Genomic DNA, 25,612 nt, shown 5'->3' on the forward strand with positions numbered 1-25,612 from the left:
AGCAGGGCTTGACAATAAATGCAGTGTGCTGAGAGCACGTCTTGGAGAACTTGAAAGGGGACTTTTCTGTCTGTGATGAAAGAAACGGAAGGCGGCTCTGCAAAGCCCTTCAGATGAAGCTGGCCCTGCGCATCTGAGCGCCGAGCTCCGAGCCCTGCATGAGCTTGGGTGGGGGAGGAAGGAACTTGCCGGAGGTCTGAAGGTGAAGACGTCTTGTGGAGAGGGCTTGACCAGACCCTGACCCTCCTCTTTGCAGGGCCCCCGTGCCCGTCCGCGAGGTCTGTGCAGGCTGCCCGCCCACCGCGCCAGCCTGCGAGGGGAACGGGCTCCCCTTCTCAGCCGGGCTCCTGGCGCCGCAGATGGAGCTGGGGGGTGGCTGGTTTTGATTACAGGCTCTCCTTTCCTGGTTTCCATCAGCGGCCAGTTTCTGAGTTTCCCGCACCCTCTGCTGATTCCCCAAAGCAATTTTTGTAAGTACCCAAACTGTCTGGTGTAACAATGGAGAAAGCTGTCATTGTATGAGCGGCGTGGTGGCTTCTGATGGCTTCCCAGACATTTGGAGGTTGTCGAAAAGGTGGCCTGCAGGAGCCTGGTGTTGGCCTTCTGCTTCCCATGCCACTGGCTCTGCCAGCATACATTGAGTGCCTGCTGTGTACCAGGATCCCAGATGAACAAAGATGGTCTCAGCCCAAAGAAGCTCTTAGGTCTAGAACCATGACAACGATCACAATCGCCGGGACAGAGGTGTGGATGGAGCACCCCCGACACAGAGCAGGAACGAGGAGGAAGCAGTGAGGGAACATCTGGCCCAGTGGGTGGCATCATCCTGGGCCTTAGAAGGAGAACACGGCCCCGGCAGGCTCTGATCCCCGGTAGAACCCACTCCCACGCATGGCTTGCAGGGACCCCACGTTCATTCCGAACGCAAGAGGCTCCGGAAGGGCTGGCAGATTTAGCAAACAAAAATACAGGATGCCCAGTTAAATATGAACTTCAGAAAAACATCACACAATTTTTTAGGGTAAGTATGTCCTAAATATTGCATGGGACATGCTTTTTAAATATAACATTTAAGAAATATTTGCCCTAAAAAATTATGTATTGTTTATCTGAAATTCCAAATTTAACTGGGCATCCTGTATTTTACCTGGCAGCTCCTGTCTGAGGGCAACCAAGAGCCCTGGGCCACAGCCCAGAAAGTCCACTGGGCTCCGTGGAATCATATTTGCAGGAGAGCAAATCGGGAGGAAGAACGAGAAAGATGGCTGTCTCATGTCACAAGGGTAGAAGAAAAAAAGGATTCTAAATCCTAACACTATCCACCGCGTAGGTACATGGGCTTGTTTTAAAAGATCAGCATCCAGGGGAAATTGACAGAGATGGTCCCAGGCCACCAGGACCTGCCAGAGAAACCTGGTCCACCTGGAAGTTAGTGGCTTGACCCAAGAGGGAAGAAAGTTGGTGGCCCCCTTGGGGGACCTGAGCATTAGGCCAGTAATTCTAATGCCATTTGAGTATCTTGATACACCATTCCTGTCGTGATCTGTCTGATGCCTCCCCCAGCTCTATCCCAAATATGTGTCATGTGGCTTCCATGATTCTTTTCCATGTAGTGCAAGCTTAATTTTATTTGAGAATGGTTTAAGACCATAGAGACTCCTCAGATGTCGAAAGAACACGATTACGAATCTCTGCCCCGGGAACTGGAGAGTTCTAAGAGATTCAGCAAAGGAGAGACACGGGTGGGAACTGAGACAGAGGTTAAGGTCTCCAGTACCGAGGGTCGCTTTTTGCAGGAAGTGGTTGGGGAGAGTTTGGAAGAAGAGACCCAGCGTGCGTTAGCCAGGGCCGGGGGGCAGCCCGGACACAGCCTCTCATTCCTCAGGAGGAAGAAGGTGCGGCTGTTCTTATTTACTAAGCTCTTGTTTGGAGTTTGAAGATCTCTTCCAGGTTTGCTCTTACGCAAATTACAATTCACGACTCACTCGGGCCCACATGTTTCGCAAACCAGGCCTGATATTTTAAACCTTCTCCATTCACAGAGCATTTTGTACCCTCCCTTTGTTCTCTGCTCCAATTTCCCACTTCACAAACCCAGATCTGAAGAATTGCACATGGTTGGTAGGGAAATGCCGCTTGAGTGGTTCTGAGAGGCTCTATCTTCCTTCTCCCCCCGCCCAGCTCTGGTTTCACCTTGGATATCAATTATTGGCTTTTACATAAGAAGCCTAATGCATTTTCAAAGCGGGCAGATCACCCTCTCATGTTTTGACAGTTCGGCTTTAGTGGAAATATAATTAAACTTTTTGAAAACAAGGGCTTTGAAACTCAATCCTCACACTGTTTACACGTTTGGGTTTTTTTTTTTTTCCCCTTCTGCATTCAGTTTTTACTTGCTGCAGCACAATTAATTCGGCCTTCACTTTCTGCACTCAAAACAAACACTGGTTTTAAGCAGTCAGCTCTCCTAGCACTGCAAAGCTGAGCGTGGAAAAAATAACTTCTGAAACAGGATGGGCTTTTGATGCTACCTCCTTATGACAGACACATTTAAAACCACCGCTGGTGAGTCACCCGCATTCTGTGCATACCCCCTCTCGGAGGAGCAGGAAGTGTGGATATTTTAAACCCTTGAGGCAACGAGAAGTTTTCAGATGCATCTTTAGGCGCGCTGGCGGGCACCCCAAGCCCGCGGGCACACCGTGGCCTTCCTAAGTGTGGCCCAGGCACATCTGCAGCCCCGGAGCGGTGCACCCAGCCTTCTGCCAGCCTTGCTTTGTCCATTCTTCTCGCCCTGGCTTTGCTTTGACTCCAGCAAGCCGAGTCTAAAAAACACAGAGCTACAGAATTTATAAAATCAACAAAAACTTAAAAAAAAAAACAAAAAAAAACACCAACAACCACAATCGAAGGCGGGAGGTTGGTGGGGGCGGGCGGGGGACAAACAGATGGTGCCACAAGATGCCTCGGGCGGCTCACTGGGGACAGGACCCTGTGGCTCTGTGGCCAAAAAGCAATAAATAAGTCAAGGCCCAGTGGTGCTTTCACTTCTGACCCGCGTCGTCACTGTGGGCGATGTGTCCCCTACTCTTCTCTTTCCCTATCACCGAAGGCCAAAAGAACATGTAGGAGAAAAAGAAGGGAGCGAGAGAGACAAGGAGTTGAACTGAAATGAAATGACTTTAGCTGAAAGATTAAAAAAAAGGGGGGGGGGACTTGAGGGCAGTGAGCCAGATGTTGCCAGGAGAGAAGCCATAAATCCCAACCTTGCTTGGTCAAGGCAGGAGGTACAGCGAGGACGACGCGCTCCAGCTCCTAAGGGCAGGCAGCCCCCAGGAGGAGGCTGCGAAAACGCCCAGGACCCGTCGCTGGGAGGGAAGACTTCAGCATCCTCCACGTGGACGGAAGTCTTTCCAGAACACTGGCCGCTGACATCCCCAGGGGTGACCGGGAGGGCTGTGGATCCATGCAAGGCTCCATTTTGCTCTGACCTGTTCATCATTATTGGCAGTTTTCTTAAAGACATGGAGTCCCTTGGGACTTGGAAGCCCGGCCTTGAGCATCCAATAATGTGTTCAGACTCATGAACCGGCTGGGAGGTGTATAAGCCACAAAAGCCTCCCAAATGTCATCGAGCACTTCTATTGTTACCGATGCCAGCCGCCTCCCAACCTCAACAGAGCCGAAAGAGTTCCTTGGTGGAAGAAAATCATGGGTTTCAATGAGCAGCTCCGGCAAAGGCCAGGCTGCCTGCACTCCTTGGCACGTGGCCGCTTACTCCACCTTGAAATCCAGCGAGGTGGCATCTGTCTGGCCCTGTCTTCTGCAGTCACCCCCCTCTGACTCTCCTCTTCTGTCTCCCTCTTCCACTTTTCAGCATCCTGTGACCGCATCGGGTCCACCCTGAGAAGCCAGGCTCATCTCCCTGTCTAAGGTTTCCCAACGAGCATCTGTAATTCCTTCTGCAGCCTTCACATCCCTTCGCCATATAACCTATGTCCCAGGTTCTGGTGGTTGGGATCTGGGAGTCTTTGGGGGCCATCATTCTGTTGAGGGTCTGTGGTGTCCTTTGTCCCTGAGTCCCATCAAACACCAAGACAGTTCCCTGGCTGTCAGAACCGTTTATTTGTTAGAACATATGACCGGGCAACGGCAGCTCTGTACAGCAGAAATATAGTCAAATAATAATGTAATTAATGGTACACATTTACTGTCTTTCAGGCATTGTTGTAAAGCCTTCCTGTGCACTAACTCATTTAATCCTCGTGACAGTTCCCTGAGGTAGGCACTGTCACCAGCTCCACTGTGCAGATGTGCAAAATGTGCAGAGTGTGTGGTTGGCAGCATGCCGAGATGGGGTTAGAATCCAGCCCTCTGGCCCAGGCTGCAGATTCTCAACTAATCGGATTAGAAAAATGCAGGGACATTGCCCTCCAGGTACCATGGACAAAAAGTAAAGGCAAAGTGCCTTCTGGCCCCTTGTCCCCCATCATCCTCCTACGGAGAGAACGGCCCCGTGTGTTATGTCAAAGGCCCTGCACAGCAGGAAAAGATGAGTCATAACATTCTGTTCATCCTGCCGGTCTTAACACCGTCCAAGTCTTGACCACATGAAGTTGAGCTTCCAGCTAAGAGTTTGGAGGAGCCAGAAACACGCCAGCCTTGCATGCTCAGCTGAGGCCATGGCATTACAAGGCCGGTGACAGTGAGTGCGTGGAAATCATCTTGCTGCTGTTCTCTGCGAGTGGAAAGGATGTTCTGTAGAGGAGAGGAAGCAGAGTGTCACCAATTGGAGCGTGGGCCTACCCTTCAAGGGATCCTGGAGTCATTTGATGGAAGGGGAGAGGAAGAACTCTCGCAGGAGGAAGTTGGCTACTCATTTGTGCCCCGCTCAATAGTCTAACCCTGTGGAAACCAACAAGGTTGGCCCCTGCAGGTGGGACCACCCACCCACCTACGATCCGTTTGACTTTTCCCAAATAACAGCGGGAGGGCAGGGCCAGAAACCTGTTTTGGGGGTTGCTAGTCCCGAGCCCCTTGGCTGTTTTAGGATTCATGGCTTCCTTGCTCCAAGGTGCAATGGCCAGGCCACACTTGGCAAGATGAGCTCTAAACAAGAGAGCGTGAAGGGCCAACTCGCAGCTCCTCAGGGCCCCAGGGAAGTAGGACGGAGAGAACCTCAACCGCCAAGTTCCGCAAATTTCACAAGGTTATTACAAACCCCAGAAGTGCTGTTGGGTTGCTTAAAAACGATTTAATTTGTGCAATCTCCCAAAGAGACAGGGTGCCCCGAATGAAAACCGATGTTCGAAAAATCGTAGCTATGAGGATGAAAGACGGTTCTTCTCCAGGGAGGGGAGCGAGCAGGTGCGGAGAAGCAGCGTCGTGTCAGAGCTGGAGGAGATCCCTTTGCTCTGACGTCTGAGTCACAGGATGGCAGTTCCCACGATGGGGTCGATTCTCCCATTATGTAACCAGAAGGGTCACCTTCCCGAGATTGGCCTGGAGATCTGAGTCCCGTCAGAACCCTGAGCAGGACGAGGGAATGGGAGGCCTCTTGCTAGAGCAGAGCAAGGATGAGCTTCGGCACCCGACAGCTCTGGGTTTGAGTCACAGCTCAGCCACCTACACTTGCCTCGTACCTTTGTTACTTAACTTTAGCCGCCTGAGCCTCAGTTACCCCAAGTGCAAACTGCAGATGAAGGGCACTGGGCTGGCGTGGCTGTCGGGGTGCTGAGATGAGGCAGATGTGCTCCTGCGACTGCACAGATTATCTGCTGTGACAGCTGGTACCCGTGGGACCTTGGCAATGATTGATGCTGTCCCTGTTGCCTTTCATGTCATTACTGCTAGCATGAATATCACCACCATGGCCTCTCCCGGCCTGCGGGCCAGGGCCCTGTGAGCACGAACACTCCTCACGCGATTCTGGCAAGTCCAGAGGGTGAAGGATCGAGTGCACGGAAACTTATCCACTTCAGAGCTCTGCGAAGGGAGCTCTGCTCGGGTCTAGCAGCGGGGTACAAACACGAGCTCCCGTTATAGCTTGTATGTCCCCAGGCACGGGGACATACCAGCCTCAGCAGGTGACAGAGCTGTATCTGTAGCACCCGTACCTCCTCAGACCCTCTCTCTTGTGCCTTTCACATCGTGGGAGACGCAGCGTACAGGACTTCACCATATCTCACTGGGACAGCGACAAGGTGCGCAGAGGAGAGACGCCGACCCCCACGGCCAGAAGGTGGGCCACGTACAGCTGTGACTCACCGACTGAGAGCCGGCTGCCGGTCACGCAGCCAGTGACATCGGTGGGGGCTGGGGCAGGCATCGACAATGTGCCAAAGGTATTCCTTTCCAAACTACTTTGCTCAAAGCAAAGGCTTAGGGCATATAACCCGGCCTCATGTTTAATAGTTGAATACTAGCCGGCTGTGTTGACCGAGTCATTGTTTCACATACTGCCATTGCTTGGTTTCCTTGACATCATTCAGATCACCTGTGTTTCCCCGGCACAGCCCAAACGCACAGGCAGGCTGGGCTATTGTCACCAGGACAGACTCCCCAGCCTACAGGCGTCATCGTTGTTTGCAGGGCAGCCTCTGCGGATGGCTTCAGCCACTAACGGGAGTGGGCAGGGGAGGCCAGCAACGTGGGGGCTCGAGTGGGGAAACCAAGTCATTTCCGGCTGGGCATGATTGGCACAATGACCCCTCACCCAGGTGGCAGACGCGATGGCTGCAGGCAGCCATGATTTGGGCCTGCAATATACAAGTGACAACAGCCACTCCTGAGAGCAACTTACATCACATGGGGCCACGAGGGTGTCAGGAGTCTGTTCCCGTTTGCTAAAAGCCTCTCCCTCAGGAGCGGCGAAGACGCTGCATCCACCCCTGGAGTGCGCAGACCTGGGAGATGTTGCTCAGGTCCAGAAAAGGAAGACGGCCCCGTGTACACACACTGCAGGCGAAGCAGCCTGTCGGGCCACTGAGCACTTGGCAATCTCAAATGTCCACAGCCAGCTGTGCAAAGTGGAGCCGAACAGAGAGTCCGAGTAGATCGTGACAACGGCAAACACAGTGCTAAGCACGATTTTAAGAGCTTTATGTATAGTAACTCATTCAATCCTTACAATATGAGGTAGGTATTATTATCCCCATTTATGAGTTAAGGCCTATTATTATCCCCGTTTTGCAGATGAGGAAACTGAGGCAGGTTACGAAGCTGGTGGGTGATGCAGCTGGGATTTGAACACTTGCACTCTGACCTCTGACCAGGGTCTCAGTGCTTCACCCTGACACTAAGGCGAATCAATGCGGCACATCTTGCAAAGCAAAGGCAGCTAAAGATGCAACAACTGTCCCTTCAGCGGAGGGGGCGGGGTGCATAGGAGCCAGCACAGGGAAGGAAGAAAGGCAAGTGTCTGCGTTGCTTTCCCTCCCAGGAAATACCTTCTTCTCTCTCATAGGGCCGGGCAAGGCTTTCTTACCACACCAGAATGAATCCCGCAAGTGTTGGAAAGACAGAGCTGCCCCATCCTGTTCCCCCAAACACTGTCCCCAACTCTATTACGCAAGTGCCTATTACAGTGAGCTGTGGACGTCGCTTTTGTGGTCACGGTTTCTAACTGCAAACGAAAGAGGAAACCCACGTCAGGATCTTGCCAATCCCGCGTTCCAGTTTGCAGGAGACCCCGAAACGCAGGCCGCGTGTTTGGAAAGAGGGGACCACTCCCAGTGGGGGCGGGGGCTGCCTCCGTGGGGGACGAGGCGTGGGGAGGGCGGAGACGGTGCTGAGACGGTGTGGGGGCCAGGCCCGGCAGGGAGCGAGGAAGGGAGGTGAGCGACTAGGGCTGACACCGGCTCCGGAAGTTGAACTTCACCCTGAAGGGCAGGGCGGCCGCATGCGGTTCCCAGGAGCCCGCCTCTCACCCCGGGAGCAATTCTGAGAAAATGTCCCAGGTAGTTCCCTGTGCTCTCAGGGGGCCTCTCGGGCACAGAGCCAGGACCACAACCTGTCACCCCTTCTGCAAGAAACATTTAGTGCCACTTGTTGGCGAGGGGAGCCCACGATCACTCGCGCAGAACACGCGGGGAGCAGTCCCCGGAATTCCCGCCTCTCACAATCGGGGTGCGTCTCAACTTGGGGTGGCGGGCACCTCGGGGCCAGGCCACACAGGAAAGCATCGGTTCCTTACGGACCCCAACGATGCTTCGAGCTGGTAGCAGGGGAGGCAGGGGACAGCCGGGGGCGGGAGCAGAAAGCAGATGTCTCAGGTTGACTCCCAACTCTAAGACCATGAGCTCATCACCCTTCCTCAGAGAAGTGATAACAACACCTGCCCCACCGAATCTTATGGGTGTGATGTGAGATATTGGTTCATTCACTCACTGAATATTCGAGAACCCGCTGTATGTCAAGCCCTAGAAGTGAAAGAATTTTGAGATCAGAAGAACACCCCATTGGGTAGAGGGAAGAGGGGGTCTTATCTCAAGGAGCAGAGCTCCTGGGGGTGAAGAGTAGACACGGGAAAGGCCTGGAGAGGCTGCACTCGCCCAGGGCCATCTGCCCAGGCAGCGAGAGGTGCAGGAACTGGGGGGCCCTTCTACGTCCTTGGGGGGCCAGGTAGCCTCTGCTTGTGGGAGACAACTGTTTACCTTGCCTTCAGGTACCGTCTCTGCCGTCAGCCCCTGAGATCACAGATTGCACTGAAGGGAATCAAAATATTTCACCCGAAAATATACTTCTCTGACATATTTTGAGCTGGCTGTTGGGAGAGCCAGCAAACAGAAGTCGTCCTGCAAAGCTGTCTTTCGTGGCGGAGATTTGCATCTGTAGAGATTCCACTTGTCCAAATCTAGAAAAGATTAACTGAGGGTCTGACATGTTGAAAGGTCTGAAGGAAACATTGACCATCTGTTTTCTCTGAGGGCCGCTACCTGTGAGGTTTTATGGACATAACAAGACCACCTTGGCTAGCCAGGCCCGCCTCCCGTAACTTGTCCTTGCCCCTATAACTCGCTTTGCCCCTATAACTTGTTTACGGCCATGCTGAGCCCCCGATCTTCCTGTAACCTCAAGATGGTATATCAGCTTCCGGGCCCCATGGAGGGTTGTGGTAATCACCTGTCCCTTAAGCCTCAGCCACCAGCCCCAGAGAGGTCCCAGCTACCACTCTGCATGCCTGGGAGCAGTGCCCGGGGCTGGCACAGGAAGACCCCCTGGCTGCAGCGATGTCCCCACCATCCTGACACAGCTCACTGGGTGGCCCCCAGCTGCAGGCGGAAGGCAATCTGGTCGGACTCACTTCCTGCTTTCCCGGAACACCACCGGCCATGGCTGTCTTCTCAGGCTCTGAGTCGTAGGGACGGTAGCTTGGGGATGTTGGTGGTTCAGAGGCTGACAGGGACCACTGCTTTGCCGAGGCACTGTCTCTCTTGCTCTGCTTTGGTCACCCCGACTTCACGATGACTGACCAGGCACCTTCAGACGACCCTTGCATGCGTCACCAGAAGAAGCCCGAAACCCTGGTGTCTGGAGGTGACACCGTGCCTGGAACACACCTCCCTCCCCAGGAGCTAGTGGTGTCTTTGTGGGACGGTGCGTGGTTACCAAGGAGCATGAGGCTGAACTCGGGGCCACCGTGCTCTTGTCCAGCCAGGACGGCCTTCCAGGACAGCGAAACTGACGCAGCCCCTCCAAGGGCCCGTGAGCCCTTTTCTTTGCCTGAAACTGAAGGCTGAGACCCTCCTTTTCACGACTCACCAGCTCTGGGACTTTGGGTGAAGCCCTGAACATTCTGGTGTCTCCAATTCCTCACCTATAAAACAGGGGTAGCAACACTGTGCTTGTGAGGATCAGAATGTGACCCTCTGTGTCCAAATGCTGTGACATCACACGGAGACCCAGCAATGTAAACCGTTGGTGGTATGTAAACCACCCGAGGAAGGGAGGGAGAAAGTAAAAGGTGTTTATACCTATTTATGACACTGAATTCCTGGACTCTTAGCTGGTTTACTCACAAGATGTTTACTTGTGACCATTGGTCTCTGAAAACCAATTTCCACCTAGACTACGAGTCCCTGGCTGATGGGAACCCCACGCCCACATCCACGGCACATTTCCAAGGAGGAGGCTAGAGTGGCCCTGAGGGACCAGCCTGTGTCACGACAGCCACATTAACCACCTCTGGTCTCCACATTTAGAGCTTGGAAAAAATTAGCTGGAACCTAAAATGAACTGAACGTCGGCCCACAGAGGTTTCAAGTAAATTGAAACTCAATCCACACCGTGAGCCCTGTGCTTCTTCAACCTAGTGCTGCTTACCTGCCATGCTACGACGCATCACTGTACCCTGGGATGTGCGGGGCATTTAAAGGGCTGGTGGCTTTGAGCAGGCTGGTGACATTTTGAGATCTATGGTGCCAGGTGCCACTAGGGGAATTCTACATGGATTGATTGGCTCTGCCTAGTAGGAGCTTCGAGCCAATGAACGTCTTCCTGGTAGGGGTCTGAGAGAGGAGGCATCCTGGCGGTGTTGGGAAGAACGTGGTCTTTGGAGCCAAATATATTGATTTAGTGTGGACTCTGGGAGACCCGTGTAGACAGGGTTGGGGGCAGTCACCTCACTGAAAGCGCAATGGCAGGGGATTGCATTTTCATTTTATCTCCTGCAGGCTCTTCCTGTTCAGATTGCGTGTTTGTTTTACAGTAATTGTAGGGAAGAGGGCTGCTAGAGATGAGGGCTGCAACTAAAGCCACCCCCCAAACCGCCCCTCAATGATGTCATTCTCTTGATTCAGATTCCGCAACTACTGGCTTGCCGTCTACGGGACCCTGGGCAAGTAACTTAGCATCTCTGAGCTACTGTTTTCTCATTTGTGAAACGGGAAGAATAATTCCACTCCGGCAGGGTTTTGGGGGGATTACATGGGATAACATATGGGAAAGGGCTTAGCGCAACGCGAGCACGTAACAGGCACTCGACACACGCAGGGTTCTTTCCTTCCTTCCATTGCTGCTCCCCAGATGTCTTGGGATCCTAATGAAGTATCCAGATGAGCACTCAGATCTGGAAAGTTAAATAAAAAAAAAAGAAGTGAGATTTTGTGGGGGCTTGCCTTTGGATTTTGTTGCCCACCAACGAGTGTGTTCCAAGACGGCACAACATCTGCCCTGCACGTTGGAAGCCGGGAATGCCACACAGCTGTCCTCCTTGCAAGAGAGCTTTGCAGACTGAACCACGCAGGCAGCGCCAGTCCCGTGGATGGAAAAGTCTCCATGGCAAATGAATTAGGCCAGTAGTTCTCCTAATGTCTAGAAGCAGCAGAATCTTCCCGCGGTGAGATTCCGCCCCCGCCTCCAGTTTTTTGGTTTCTCTTTTCCTCTCTCCCTGAACTCCTGGAGTCTGGACAAGACACAGGATGATGGAAGGAAACATTGTGAGCATGTGTCCCCAATGCTGAGTTCTTTGCAAGGACCCTCCGGAGACTCCATGCGGAACTTACGGAGTTGGCAGAAAACGACTGAATTCGCTAATGGCTAAAACAATGAGCTCATTCATTCATTCATTCAAGCATTCATTCAAGAAGCGTTGGCTGAGGGAGGCTGAAAGCTCTCTGGGAGATGTAGAGATAACACATGACACAATCCCAGTCCCTGAGGACTTGTCCCACATAACAAGCCATGCTGGCTCAGTCTGAAATAGAAATCTGTAACATTATCCTCTGGGAGCCCCAGGCCCGTGGATTGCAGAGCCATACCCACTGCACACTGTGTTTCCTTGCAAGGAACCGGCCTCCTGCCCCCCGAGAACGCAGGAGCCTGACTTCTGGCCCCCACACCCTTTGGGGTACGGCGCTCAGCACCCCTAGCAAATGACGCCCGGGGAGTCCTCTTCACCACCTGCATGTTGCAGCTTCCCAGGGATTAGTAAGGGGAATGAACCATTTAAACAAAATTGCCTGTGAACACAGATGAGTTCAAGATCTAGAAAAAAAAAAAAGGGGGGGGGGCGCTTGGTAAGAAATGTTTGGGATTTGGCAGATTCTGAAGCTCACGTTGTTTGAGGCTTCCATAAACCAGCTACTTCCGCCCTTCCCTAAACATCAGCTCCCAAGGGAGCCAGCCAGCCCCAGGCTTTTCAGGCAACAACGACAACTCCCTAAATAACACACAACCTCTTCTGGGGGCCCCATCCCACCAGCACGCGGCTCAGCCCCCATCCAGAGCTTTTCCTCCCTTCTCACCATGGTTTCCCCAATGACAGACTCCACACGCTCACACGGCAGTAGTGTTGGCTCAGTGGAGCATGTTTCCCTGCAATCAACACAATAGATTCCTCCCCCAGGAGTAGAGGAGTCATCTTACCTGGGATTTCCAGAAGCCCCTGCCTCTAGGGGCCCACTGGGGGCTGTGGTACAAGCAGCCAGTCCTAAGGACCCTCCTTCTCCTCTCACTGCGCAAGATTCCTCAGCAATTCGGTCTCCAGCCCATTCTCTCCACGCACACACTACTTGCCTTATGGTACCTGGAGGACCCCAAGCCAAAAATATACTTGCCCTCGTCTTCTCTAATTCCAGAGTTCCCTACCCACTACCGTCCACCCCTAGTTCACAACCAGATTGAAGGACACAGCCAAGACCCTACCTTGCTACTGGCCGTGATACTGCAGCAGAATGAGCGAACTCACGAGCATTTTGATTTCATTAGTCAAAATGGGATCAGAGGACTCTTGTAACACTTTGTCAGGCTGAATGGGACCCAGCCAAGGCCTCCTAAGGAAGGAGGCTGCATCTAGCGCCACGGCTGCTTCTGGAGGTCTGGGTAGGCATGAGAAAAGCAAGCCTTCCGTTTGCAGTTTGCAGACCCAAGCTGTGTGGTCTCAAAGCCTCAGGATCAGCGAGGAGGCCCCGGGCCAAAATTCTGGCTGAAGCTGTGGGCCCAAACGGATAGGCTTTCATTATGGTGGGGAAAAAATGTGTATAAAGGACAGAGGGTGTTTGTTTTGGTTTGGGGATTATTAATATGGCTTAATACAGTTGTCTTGAGGGTTGGGAAGAATAACATACCCAGCACAGATCTTGGTACCCAGGAGGAATTCTGTACCATGGCAACTGCCAATTTTCTCTCTCTCTCTCTCTCTCTGTACAGCGATAGATCCAGACCTGCCCGTGCTGGGCCCGTCTCCTCGGAAGCCTGGTGCATTTTGCAGAAAAAAGCCGCCCTTCCCCCAGCTCTGCCACCTCGGACCACTGGTGCCCCTGCACCTGTAACTGGGTCATCTCTTACTTATCGCTTACACTCCGCAGCAGAAATCAAATGAGTATTAATTGAGGGCTGGGTTAGTCAAAACTACTGCTCTCTCCTGGTGTGCTTCATTAGCGTGTAAGCCCATCCTAGCTTACCGTGGGTTTCAGTGTGTCACTGAGAGTGGCCGGCTGTGTGGCAGGGCTGGCATTCATTCCAAAGCATCCTGAGCCGCAAGCTCACGTTACCGAATCACACGGAGACGGTGCGGTCACAGGGGGGGCCACACTGGGCATCTCTGCAATGCTCTGCATCGGGGAGCTCAGGGGGCGTAAAGAAAACCCTTTCTGTATCTGGGAGGTATTATTATCTGGGTTTGACAGAGGGAGATACTGAGAGGTGAAATGACCTGCTTTAAGACCACACAGCAAGAAGGCCGGGGGGGCTGAGACGGCGCCCAGGCAGGTGACGGGGGCTCCTTGGCCAGACATCACAGACATCACCAAGCAGAAAGCTGCTCATGCAGAGCCCCCTTGTCCTCACCAGGCCCCGTGGGGGACGCGCAGAGGAGACGGAACTCAATAGCAAAGACAAAGGCAGAGAAAATCCAAAAGCATCAGTCCGAGGGAAGGTGTGCAACGAGAGAGCAGAAAGCACGACGAGAGTCACAGGGAGAGGACATCAAGCTGCCAGATCTCTGTGCAGCAGATGTTTTGGCACCTACTGTGTGCACAGAAGCATGCCTCGTGGACTGACCCCAGAGAGGATCCTTTTACCACCTCGCTCCTCTACGACAATATTATTTTTAGTAACAATGGTGAAATGAAACAACAACAGTGGATAGAAAAGAAAAGCAGACAGGGAGGTTTCTCTCCCACTGACCTTTCTGAAGGTCCTGCCCATACAATAAATAAATAATTCAGCAAATATTACAGTATTTAAAAAAAGTAACAGATTAGTACTTTCACGTCTTAGTTGATGTATTATTTTTTTAAGGAAAAACACTTACAGTTACACACTGGTCTCTTGTAGTCGTGAGTAGTGACATTATGCTTTCTGTTTTGAACACAACTTCTTTAATTTGACCATGACCTTGCAGAACTTCTCTTCACGTTTTCGTGTTCCCTGACTGGTATGGCTAGATTTGTCCATCTGCTTTTGTTCTGGGTTAGTCAAAAAAAAAAAAAACCACTCCTTAATCGTTTTAATTTTGAGCCGGGTACAGTGGCTCACACCTGTAATCTCAGTACTCGGCAGGGCTGAGGTGGGAGGACCGCTTGAGGCCAGGAGTTCAAGACCAACCTGGGCAACACAGCAAAACCCCATCTCTACAAAAAAAAAAATTTTTTTTAATTAGCAGAACATGGTGGCATGTGCCTGTAGTCCCAGCTATTTGGGAGGCTGAGGCAAGAGGATCGCTGAGCCCAGAAGTTTGAGGTTACAGTGAACTGTGATCATGCTCCTGCAGTCCAGCCTGGGTGACAAAGTGAGACTCCTCCTTTAAAAAAATAAATAAATTTTGCAAAGTGTCTTTGGCATAAAGCAATACATACATAAGGAGTTGTGGAAAATTTTAAACAACAGAATACATATGGCAAGGATTCATAAAAGTCCAATTCCACAATAAATTCTAGAAATTGCAATACTGCTCATATCTTCGTATCTCCAGGGTGAATTCTGTTGTCTTTCCAATGTCTTCATAGCTGAAAAATTACAAACACAAATAAAACTCTAAGTGGTCACATAGACTGGCAGAACTGAAGTAACTCATGTGTCATAGAAAGACAAATAGCATGGTAAAACATATAAAAATAAAGCAAATTCAGAGCTTGGGAAAAGAGAAATAAGAGGGAGAAGCCAAGTTGGGGAGGGAAAGGCACTTTCGGTCTCTGCACATTGACATAGGTGCTATAGCTGAACTGTAAATTTAGCTCTACAGTCTAGGCTTCCTGGCAGCCAAAGAAAAAAGGGAAATATGGCCAGTCATGACATTCATATTAACAGAAAAAGCCACACTTTGAGAAAGCCTAAAGCATGGCCCTGGGGAACCCATGCAGAGACTTCCACTCAGACCAGCCAAGTCCGCAGAAGGAAGTAAAGAACGAAAGCACACTTTGATTCGGTTTGTTCGTTTGTTTTTCACTTGTTGGTTTCAGACCAGGGAAAGATGAACTTGGAAAAGAGATCCCAGATGCCCTGTGTATACCTAAGACAATAAGTGACCCAAAAGATTAATTTTACTAAGAAATTTAGGAAATTTGTGTTCAGCACATTTTAAAACTGAGGTTACATAAATGACAATGCTTGGCTAGATCAAGGATAGTGAGGATGATGAAGAAGAGAGCTGGGCAGCAAGGTGACTTCATGTCATTTTTGAACTCCACATTTGGTGGCCCCTCCTCTAACATGGCAGCTCCACCTGTCACGCGGCAGTGTGGGCCCTGGGGTCTAGGCGTGCACAGATCTGTGCCTAAGTCCTGGCTCCAGGGGAGCTCCCTGGTGGTCACAGCAGACTGGCCTGTCTCAGACTGCCCTCCTGCAGAATACTGGATAATTTGGACTAGACATTTCTTAAAAATTTATTTGAAGGCATCAAAAAACTATGAGCTAGTAGTAGCTTGTAGTGCCAGCTACTTGGAAGGCTGAAGCGGGAGGATTGCTTGAGCCCCAGGAGTTCAAGACCAGCCTGGGCAACATAGCAAGACCCTATCTCTAAAAAAAAGAGTTAAAAGAAACATTTTTTTAATGAGAACAAACTATCAATACCATGAGAAACTAAGAAGCTAAGATCCCACAAAAAAAGGCATAAGCAGAGAGGTAAGTCTAGTCCACTGTTCTCTTTGGTATGTGTGGATTCCGCAGCAACAGGCTGAGAACCTGAGAAGGTGAGCAGAGTTTCCAGCAGTCTAATGGGGCTGGGGCAACAAAAAAAAAAAAAAAATAGGAATTCCAGGCCCAGCAAGGAGGAAGGGCTGGGTTAAATACCTCAGGCTTTCTGCTGAGACTCCCCCAAAGGGGTGACCCAGAAAGAGGTTACCTGCAGAAAGCCTGAACCATCTTTAAAGAGCTCAGTGCTTGATTGGATTAAGGTGATATAAAATGAACCAACACATTTCTAAACAACCCATGAGTCAAAGTAGGAATCACAATGGGAATTAGGAAATTTTTACTAAAAAGGTAATAAAACTAAAAAATCAAAACTTAAGGAATGCAGCCAAAGCATGTTTAAGAGAAATTTATAGCCTTGAATGTGTCATTAGAAATGAAGAAAGGATGATGAAACAATGAAATAAGTTTCCGTCTTAAGATTTTAATACAAGAATAGCAAATTAAGCCCTAAGATGGTATGAGAATGGAAATTAAAAAACAGCAGGAATTAATGAAGTAGAAAACAATAATACAACAAAGAAAGCCAACAAAGCCAAAATTTATCTTTAAAAAAGACTAATAAAATTGATAAGCTCCTGGCAAGACTGATTTTTTAAAAAAAGAAGTCACAAATAATATCAGGAATGAAAAAGAAGACATAACAATATGGCCTATGGCTATTAAATAAGAGGCTAGTCTGAACCAATTTATGACAATAAATTTTTAAATCTAGATGAAATAGACAAACTCCTTGGAAACACAACTTATTAAACTTGACCCAAACAAAAAAGGAATACCTGATATAATAGCCTTGTATCTATTAAAGAAACAAAATCCATAATGAAAACCTTTCCACAAAAACCCTAGGCCCAGATGGCTTCACCAGTGAATTCTTCCAAACCTTTAAGGACAAAATAACCTCAGTCTTACACAAGGTCTTCCAGAGAACAGAAATGACTTCTGAATTCATTTTTGAGAGCTATATAACCTTAGTGACTGACCAAGAAAAAACGATGATCTCTTTCTCTTGAACATGGAAACTAACCCTAAACAAAATATTATCAAACTGAATATAACAATTCATCAGAACCAAGATGAGATTTATTCCAGGAACGTAAGATTATCTCAATATTCACAAATCTATCAATGTAATTTACCACAGTAACAGAATAAAGAAGAAAATCATGGATCAACTCAATATATTCAGAAAAAGAATTTGATAACGAAAAGAAAAAAGCAGGGATAATAAAAGGAAAAAAAAGAAACCTGTTTAGGAAAGTAGGAACAGAAGGAAATACCTTAATATGATGGAGTATCTACAAAAATACTTCCAGCAAATATCATATTAAATGTTCAAATAGTGATACCTTTCCCTCAATATTGGGAATAAAAGAAGGATGCTGCCTGTCTCCACTTCTATTCATTATTGTATTAGAAGTCCTAGCCTTTGCAATAAAGCAAGAAAAAAATAAAAGTTAAAGAAATGGAAAGAAAGATAAAACTGCCATTATTTACAGACTAGAAAAACTTTCAGAATTAGTAAGTAAATTAAGCAAGGTTGCTGGGTAAAAAAATGCCAATCTACAAAAGTCAATCAAATTTTTATGTAACAGAAACAAAAATCAGAATCCAAAATGAAAATATTAATAAATTGGACTATATTACAATTTGGAACTTCTCTTCACCAAAAGATGCCATTAAGAGTAAAAAGAAAGCCACAGAGAAGATATTTGCAATCCATATAACTGACAAATTCCTCATATCCAGAAAATATAAAAAAATCCTATCAATCACCAAGGAAGACAGACAACCCAATAGAAAAGTGGGCAAGAGACCTGAATAAGCCAATAGCTATCCAAATGACCAATAACATTTGCAAATGTGCTCAATTGTGTTAGTCATCAGGGAAATACAAACTAAAACAAATTCATCAGAATGGCAAAAATAAAAAAGACAAACAATATCCAGTGTTGGTGAGGGTGTGAGTCCCTTGGGACTCTTAGAACTTGTTTGTTAGAAGAATGAACTGGTATAGCCGCTTTTCAAAACTATTAATATTTTAGCAATAGCTACTAAAGCTGAACGAACACACACACTATGACCCAGGAATTCCATGGCTGGTATATACCACGCAGAAACGTATGCACCCAAAGACACATACAAGAACATTCCAAGCAGCATCATTTATAATAGGGCCAAATTAAAATCTACCCACATAACCAGCAGCAGGAAAATGTATAAATAAATTGTGGTGCAATCATACTATGGAATTTTTTATAGCATTAAAAATGAGCAAACTATTTGTATCCTTAACAACGTTAGATCAGCCTTACAGACAAAATACTGAGTGGGAAAAAAGCCAAACAGAAAGACCACATAATGTACAATTCCATTTTTATCAAATTCACAAACTAGCAATCTAATCTTTGGTGATGCAAACGGTCACCAGTGGGGAAGAGGTGGCTGCTGTAGAAGGCATGGGATTTCTCTGACGCTGGTAATATTCTAACTCTTGATTTGGGCAATAGCTGCACAGGGGTGTTCACTTTTGTGGTCATCCATTCAGCTGTACACTATAGCCGTCTTTATGTACATTATACTTCAATTTTTAAAAGTTTATTTACTAGCTAGCTGTGTGACAGTGGCAAGTTACTTAACCATCTTAAATGTCTGTCCTCATCTGTGAAATGGGTATGATAACAACCACTTCAAAGGATTGCTCTGAGATATAAATGAAATAACATAGGTGAAAAGTTTAGCACGGGACCAGTCTGAATGAACAGTGGGTATTTAGTAATCACTCTTAAGGATTTCAGCCACTGTAATGTTTACTTCAGGGATTATCAGGGCTTGGCCACTTGCAGCACACCCAGTGCTCTTCCTAGACACGCCAGCCAGCAGCAAACCTGGGATTTTTCAGGTACGCTCCTGGGATACCAGCCTCAAGCTGTGTGTGGAGGCCTCTGGTCCTCACCCCCAGAGCGGCTCTCCTCCTAACGCAGTGTGTTTAGCGGCCAGGCTGCTGGGGATGGAGATTAAGTTTCTGTCTCAGGCCTCTGGACTCCCCTTCCCGGAGCCCCAAGACAGGGAAACTCAATCATTGGATCCAGAGGAAGTCCGCAGAGCTGAGACTTCCATGAAAGAGGGAGCGAGTTTAGAGAGCAGCCATTGCAACCCATCAGCCTCAGAGAAGGGGAAGGGAGAGTGTTGAAGGCAGACCCAACCTGGGACTTTGGGTGACAGTGCAGTGCATAATGAACGACTCACCCGAGCACCTCGATGTGCATGCTCTGGCGGCCTCCCACGTAGCACAGAGCGGGCTCAGTTCATCCTGCACACAGACAGGACTCTGCAGACTCAGCCGCTTCTCCAGAAGCCATGGGAAATTATGAAATACGGGCTACAAACTGCTTTTTGCCAATTCGCATTTTTTTTTTAAAAGCCTCATGTTGTTTTTTGCTCTTACCTTTTCAACTCAGAGCTCCTGTCGTCTTGGCCCTGGCCTCGTCAAGTTGTTGCTTCTTCGCTTTGAGAGGCAGCCTCTTCAGACCCGGAGCTTGGCCACAGCTTTCCCGATTATAAAAATCACCTGAATTTCTGCTAAAAATGCAAATTTCTGGGTCTCCACCCAGACCCACTGAATAGAAAATCTCTCAGGGCAGGGGGCCTAGGAACTTGCAGTTTTAAAAGAGTCCCAGGCAATTCTTATAATCCTCCAAATTGGTAAACCATCCTTAAATGTGGTTCCTTCAAATCTCCAGGAAACTCCCCGGGAATTCTTCCCTCTCTTTCTTTCTTTCTTTTTGTTTTAACGGAAATTTCTCTTTTTCTATGCAATAAGTTCTTAATGGCTGTTCAAAGTTCTGTCCACCCCAAGTTTCTAACCCTTTTCTTCTTTTTCCAGGCTCAGCACTACAAACTCTGAAGTTGTGGCACCCTGTCTGCATTCCCATGAGACTGAGATCATGCCCCGCCTACCAGGGGGAAATCTGGCTAAATGACATATTATTTAACTCAAATTAAAACAGACTTCTTTTGAGAACTTTGGGATGACTGGGAACACTCCAAGGTAACTCAAATCCATCCTCCCAAAATCACTACGAACTTCCAAAAGAGTATTTTGAGAGTTACAAACACTACCATTAATCTTGCCGTCAAACACATAATATGCCATTTAAAACTACTTTTGCTGGTCAATATTTCTCAATAATCATTTGTCCAAGGGCTTCTGCTCAGAATCTGGGAGTGAGAACATCTGAGTCTTGTCTAAATTCTGATGTTAATGAGCTGTGGGAGAGATCTCCCTCTCATTGGGTTGCTTCCTCTTTAATATGCACAGGTGGCATGGCTTACCTGCCTTCCAGAGTTCTTAATCACCCAACCATGCCATAGAAAGGGCCCGCGCCGATGACAAAAGTTTCATGGAATGAACGCATGAGCGAGTGAATGGACGAGGAAATGACGCTACATTAAGAACAGCAGTTTTACTAAGAATAATTAGGAACAAATGTTGGAGCTCTAAAAAAATAAATCCCATAAGGTGTGAGGCTGAGCTCCTGTGAAGTGGTGCCCAGTTTGGAGGCAGAGTCCTGCCAGGGGAATGTTCTTCTCTGCTGGTGTCTGTGCTGACCCTCTGCTCAAGCTGCTCGTTGCCTGAAAAGACGCGTTGGCCATCTTCATTTTGGTTTCTACTTCTTTTGTCTCTCGGCACATTGTTGGATTGGGCCTGCCAGGGAGCAGAATTTGGTGACAGCTTTCGGGTCCGTCTTGCCAGTGAGCACGTTTGGCTGGGTGTGGGGTTTCCGTGGTGTAGCTGGCCCATGGCCTTGGATTTCTTTGGTTTTCAGTGGGCCCACTGCATTTCCCAAAGGTTCTCTCACAAATGGCATCTCAAGTCAAGATGTGTGTGTTGTGTGTTTGTGAGTTTGCATAGATGCACACACAGAGAACACCCAACCTCTTGGATGACTGGCCTTTAAAATGATGTTAGGTCATCCTCATTGCTGTCTGAAAACATGCTTGAGCGCTCAGTATGTGCCAAGCACCATTTTACATGTTTTGATGAATGCCACAAGAGATAGGATACCTTCCATGGCCTTCAGAAATTTATAGTCTAAGTTAGGCAAATAAAACATATATACATGGTTAATCAACTCTATCCCATTTATGTCCCATTCATGGCCTGCCTTAGCAACCAACTCTGGTCAAGAACTTTTCCAATCAGGATGACCTGATTAAGTACTCTTCCAGGTAGCATGGCACCCAGTGGCATGGGGTGGCCATATATCCATGTATCTAGAATAGGGCTTAGGGAATTTACTCATAGCTGGGGAGGTGTGCGTGTCTAAAGACTCAAGGGGAGAAAGTGTGCTCCAAGCACATTAGAGGAGTTTCACAGAATATGATTGTATAAAAGATCTAGAACAAAATGCCCATCTTTGAAGGACTAAGAAGGAGAGTATTTTGCCATGGCTGTTTGACCTTGTGGGGTCGGAAGAGAAATTCTAAGCAGAGGTGAAGCAACTGGTCATGGACGACCCCCTCTCTATCCAGAAGTAGCAGGTGCAATCTCCCACCAGATGCAGATAGTAGGGTGGAACCCAGTGACCAGCATGGCACTGACGGTGACAGCACAGAGCCTGGATCCAGAGAGCAGAAACTAGTGTGTCTGCAAAAGAACTCCTTGCCCTTCACCAAGAAAGGCATACAGAAAAAGGGACTCCAGAGCCAAAAAGTTTAATTACATCTTTGTGTCAATTTGTTCTTCTATGAAATGGAGATGCTAGACCCTTTCCTGCCAAAAGCAAATAGATGTTGATAATAAACCAAGATAAGATCAGCATAGGGAAAAAGTACAGGGCATGAGAGGACACGGGACCGGTGCTGCAACCTCGATTTACTAGCTGTGCAACCTTGGGCAAGTCACTGACGTTTTCTGAGTGTGTTTGCTCTTCAATAAAATGAACATGGTAATTCTGGACAGGTAAAGAACAAATGAGATATAACGTGTGTGAAAGTCCTTTGTAAATTATAACGTGCACCGTCAGCGTAAGAAACTCGACTTATACTCCTTTAATAAATGTATATGGTTGTCGTTATCAGTAAACTGCATGCAGAGTTTCGAACATTGCTGCCTCCTGCTACTCCCTCCACCTCACCCCCAGGCTGCCGGCCTGCCCAGCAAAGTTCCTGCGGGGACCCTGCTTGCCTCCAAAATAAGCCAGTGGCCAGAGAACACTTTGAGCCTCACTCTCCCCGGGCCGGTGTGGAGGTGATAAATCTTTTGTATTGACCCAGGAAAGAGCCCCAGCAACAAAGACCAATTTATTATCTTGGTAAATCACAAAATGTTCCTGCAGCAAATTCCTGGGACTCTGCAAAGCATCACAATCCCCAGGAAGAAAAAGAGAGAACCTGGCCGGGTGGGAGCTGAACTGTGCCCATCCAGCCCCGGGAAAGTGGGAAGTCAGAGTGCATCCCAGCCGACCACATGAAATGATCTCTATGAGATGCAGATGTTTCGTAGGGTTGGGTGCTGTTTCTCCCCGTAGTTTAAAAGCTTTCCATGACCGCTGCTTACTTACAGACTTCTTCCTTCCCAGACTGTTTGGCTCAGGGAGTTCAAGAGGGTGTTTTGGGGTGTTTGGGTAGCATTGCATCGTGGTGGCTGGATTTATTAACATCAGCCACGTTCCTCCTGCATAAGTGCTGCCTGCATAGCCCGTATTTAATGTTTAAATTAAAGTGAATTAAAATTAATTTCGTTTGGGGAATTCCGCAAGCTCCCTCTGGAGATAAGTGGAAACACCCTGGGGTGATATAAAATTGAGGTTGGGAATTGCTACGTCGTCGGAGCGCCGTGCTAATGAGGTGAGGGTCAGGGGTTTAATCCCCTTGTGAAGGGAGCAGTTAATTTCACTCTGCCTCATGGCCTCAGATTCCACCCTTAACCCTGGCCATCTGCCTCCAAGAGGAGCCACTGGTCACCAGCAGGACAAAGTGAGATAGAAGAGCCAGCTCTGTGCAAATCCATCAACCCCGTAAGAATGACAACCCAAGGCATGACCCATGGGTAATGTGCTAGGATTTTTAATTTTGCAGATGAGAGCACTGTTATATTAGGACTTTATGTTAGAGTAAACACACAAAAATATGGGCAATTCCAATGTATCAGATGTCATGGGTTCCAAGGTCTCTAAGGCATTACTCTTAGTTCCCAAGAGTTTAGCTAACATGTTAGAGAGACAGCTTAATAAATGCATCGTGTATGTGATGGTCATACAGTCAATTTTTGTTTATCTTCAAGAGGGAAAGAAGTGGGGCGTGTATCTCCAAACAAAAGATAATACAAATAGCACTTATATTTAGTTTGGAATAGATGATACAATTTAGGGACAACAGATTGCCCTCTTTAATTATGTTTTTCTTTAGCTAATAGTAATGTTAGTTTGCATTTCCTGGACATGTTGACTGATGGCAGAAAAGAGAGCCCAAATGCTGAGCTGGATGAGGAAGGCAGGAAGTCCGGGATTAAGCATTTGTCAGGGATAATCCCCAGAACACAGCTAATCCATCTCCATAAGTCAAAAGCTCACTGTATCCTGCTAATTATCAATTTACCACTGTCCTTGTTAGAAAGTGGAATTTCAGGTCATTTCATTCTCTCTAATTCTCTCCCCCTCTCATGTGTGCAGACTGTACTCCTTTCCAGAGGCCAGTCTAGCCAGCGCATCACTGGCCTCCTTTGCCTTGGGTTTTCTGCAGCACTTATGGTATGTGCTAACTTGTGGTATACAAACCCTGGCCCCTTAGTGCTTCAGGGCAAGGGCCGAATTTTTAGGCTCTTATATGCCTCACAGGGCCTAGCACAGCACTGAACATCCAGTAGGTACTTGATAATAGCATGTCCATTGACTGATTTCAGTAAGGAGTTTGGAATAACAGAGAATTACCACCCTCCTCCCCAATTTGACAAAATTCAACACCCATTCACAGAAAAACTCTCAGAAGACTAGAAATAGATGGGAACACCCTCAGCTTGCTAAAAAGCATCTGTAAAACCCTACAGCTAACATTGTACCTAATGGTGAAAGGCTGAATTCTTTTCCCCTAAAACCAAGGACAGGCAAGAATGGCCACTCTACCACTCTTATTCAACATCCTGCTATTAATAGAAGTTCCGCCAGTGCAATAAAACAAGAAAAGGAAATAAAAGCACTCAGTTTGGAAAGGAACAAGTAAAACTGTCCCTACGACTGTATACATACACAATCCCCAAGGAATCTACAAAACAAATAAACAGAAACCCTTCTGGAACTAATGAGTGAGTTCAACAAGGTTATAGGATAAAAGATAAACACACAAACTCAATTGCATTTCTATATGCTAGCAAAGAACAAGTGAACAGAAAAATTAAAAAGGCAATATCATTTACAGTCACTCAAGAAAATGGAATACTTAGGTGCAGGTCTAACAAAACATGTACAGTACTTGCGTGCTTAAAATGCTCATGGAAGAAAGCAAAGAAGAGCTAAATAAATGAAGAGCCATCACCATGTTCATAGTAAAGATGTCAATTCTCCCCAAACTGATATACAGGTTGACACAATTTCTATCAAAATTCCAGAAATATGTTTTTGTAGATCTGGACAAGATTATTCTAATTTTATATAGAATGACAAAGAGACTAGAATAGCTAAAACAATTTTTAAAAAAAATGAAGTGGGAGAAATTAGTGTACCTAATTTTGAGATTTATTATATAGCCATAGTAATCCAGGCTGCATGGTATCAGTGAAGGGATGAATATATAGACCAAAGGAACAAAAAAGAAATAGACCCACACAAATATTTCCAACTGACTATAGATTGACTTTAAATAAAGGTACAAAGGCAATTAAATGGAAGAAGGATAAACTTCTTGGAAAATGGTGCTGAACAATTGACATTTATAAGCAAAAAAAAAAAAAAAAAACACCTCAATCTAGTCTCACACCTTTGTATAAAAATTAACTCAAAATGGATTATAGATTTATATGTAAAACATAAAACTATAAAATTGTAGAACAAAAGGAGAAAGTATTTGAGATCTAGGGCTAGGCAAAGAGTCCTTAGACTTGATACCAAAAGCATAAACCATAAAAGGAAAAATGAATAACTTGTACTTCATCAAATTAAAAACATTTGCTCTGTGAAAGATGCTATCAAGAGAATGAAAATACAAGCTACAGACTGGGAGAAAATAGTTTCAAACCACCTATCTGACAAAGGACTAGTATCTAGAATACATAAAGAACTCTCGAAACTCAATAGTAAAAAAAAAAAAAAAAGCAAACATAATAAAAAATCATAAAAATGGGCAAAAGGCATGAAGAGACATTAACTGAAGAGGACATACAGATGGCCAGCAAGCGTATGAAGAGTGTTCAAAATCGGCAGCCATTAGGAAAGGACACATTGAAACCACAATGAGATATTACTACAAACCTGTCAGAGTGGCT

At 47.4% G+C, this 25,612-nt stretch overlaps 2 long non-coding RNA genes across 2 annotated transcripts; both read right to left on the minus strand.

The window, feature by feature from the left end:
• Positions 1-3,865: 3,865 nt before the first annotated feature.
• LOC123627481 lies at positions 3,866-14,363 on the minus strand. The gene is made up of 4 exons (XR_006731301.1): positions 14,255-14,363; positions 9,305-11,068; positions 6,803-8,854; positions 3,866-4,758 (listed from the first exon to the last, which is right to left on the minus strand). It is a non-coding gene; the product is annotated as an uncharacterized LOC123627481 (long non-coding RNA).
• On the minus strand, positions 5,240-6,792 carry LOC123627482. Its single transcript, XR_006731302.1, has 2 exons — positions 5,643-6,792; positions 5,240-5,528 (listed from the first exon to the last, which is right to left on the minus strand). It is a non-coding gene; the product is annotated as an uncharacterized LOC123627482 (long non-coding RNA).
• Positions 14,364-25,612: the final 11,249 nt, after the last annotated feature.

Source organism: Lemur catta, chromosome 25 (genome assembly GCF_020740605.2).
Source record: "Lemur catta isolate mLemCat1 chromosome 25, mLemCat1.pri, whole genome shotgun sequence".
Classification (NCBI taxonomy): domain Eukaryota; kingdom Metazoa; phylum Chordata; class Mammalia; order Primates; family Lemuridae; genus Lemur; species Lemur catta.